This window comes from Dasypus novemcinctus, chromosome 13, assembly GCF_030445035.2.
Source record: "Dasypus novemcinctus isolate mDasNov1 chromosome 13, mDasNov1.1.hap2, whole genome shotgun sequence".
NCBI lineage: Eukaryota > Metazoa > Chordata > Mammalia > Cingulata > Dasypodidae > Dasypus > Dasypus novemcinctus.
Genome location: NC_080685.1, coordinates 99,011,773 through 99,013,349, shown reverse-complemented (window position 1 = coordinate 99,013,349; position 1,577 = coordinate 99,011,773). Strand labels below are relative to the sequence as shown.

Below are 1,577 nucleotides of genomic sequence, written 5' to 3'. Positions count from 1 at the left end.
GGCATTTAAAGCATTATGTATTAAGGTACAAGACATACACTAGGGCATCTGGGGGGAAATGCTTTGCCAACTGAAGCTTACACCAAACTTTGCTTGCTCAACAGATGAGCTCTGCTAGTGCTTGGGTGTGGTTCAGGGTAAGAGCATCTCTGCAGAACCAAAAGAGAACAGCTGTATTTTGCAAGTACTGAAGCATTTTAGACTGCATTGATAGCTGTAGGTTTTCATGTCGAAGGGAAAGGGGAAACCAGAAGTCCCTCGGTGGGGCATTAAGCTGCCTTGCAGAGGGCCACAGCAGAAAAGCGGACCTCTCCTTGCTCACGCTCAGTGAATTCTCTGCAGACCTTGGCAGCGTCCTGCAATAATGAGTCCTCTGAACTGGTACCATGGTTCACTGGGAAAGGCATTCGTCCATCAAGTTCATAAAGGTGGCCATCCACGTTGTTAAAGAGAATAAAATGAAAGTTCACTTTGTCATCTACCCGGCATTGGCCTTCCTGTGCCACGGCATCATGGGCTGCCTGAATGGCCTCATTCTTTTCAAAGCATTTTGCTCTGTCTTCAGGTGACATCTTCTCCGTTTCAGAAAGAAATTGTTTCAGGACTGACCCATCCTCAAAGTCCAGTTTGTCCTGATTATTGGCTACTGCGTGTATAAGTCCAACTGTACCACAGGAGTTCCCAATGGTCTGCTTCATGAAGTACACTTTAGGACTAACTTCTTGTCCCTTCAGTTCCTCAATCTGTTTTTTCCTGAAGTTCTCATGTTTGTTCAGCATCTCGGGGTTAATCTCCAGCGGTTTGAGCTGCATCTTCGCGAACAGCAAGTCGTTCACCGGCGAGAGAAGAAGAAAAAAAACCCCCTGTACTATTCTTATTCTTGCCACTTTTCTGTAAGTTTGGAATTATTTCCAAATAAAAAGTTATAAAAGGAAGGGGGGCTGAATAACCAGAAAACATGACAAATGTCTACTAAAATAACCCGGTAAGATGAATATTATTATTTCCACTTTACAGAGGAAGAAACTGAAGTTTAAAAAGTTTAAGTAAATTGCTTAAGGGGATATAATTACTAAAGTGTTAGAACTGGGAATTAAACTGGATTCTCTTAATTCAATTCTTGTTTTTCTTTCTTTTGCATTGTCTCCTCCTCCTCCTTTTTCTTTCAATAACAGGAAGAACATGGATTTAAATGGTAATCACAGATAATTCTCAGACATCCTTACGACCAAAGAGTTTTACTATCCTACTGCTTCAAACTTTATCTTGAATTTCAGCTTTGTTTATTCTGCTTAGAGAGGGGCTGCCAGAGAAGAGGGAGTGTGGAAGGGAATGGGAGCCCCGCTCCAAAAATGGCCAATACCAGAAAAGCCAATAGGTAAAGGTTAAAACTGGGGCCTGAATAATCCCCCTGGCAGCAGCTCGAGCCCTGGATAAAGGCTCTTCCCACCGGGTTTAAGGTTCTAAGGTGCTTTGAGGACAGTTGGCTAGAGGGAGCAGATATTCAACACTTACTTGGATTACAGTTACTTTTTTGCCCAGAGAAGATCATCCGCTGTAAAATTACTGCCTTCTCT

The 1,577-nt window shown here is 42.8% G+C and overlaps 1 pseudogene; it reads right to left on the bottom strand.

Moving 5' to 3' along the window:
• LOC131273163 (ubiquitin carboxyl-terminal hydrolase isozyme L1 pseudogene) lies at positions 1-860 on the bottom strand (annotated as a pseudogene).
• Between the last annotated feature and the right edge of the window lie 717 nt (positions 861-1,577).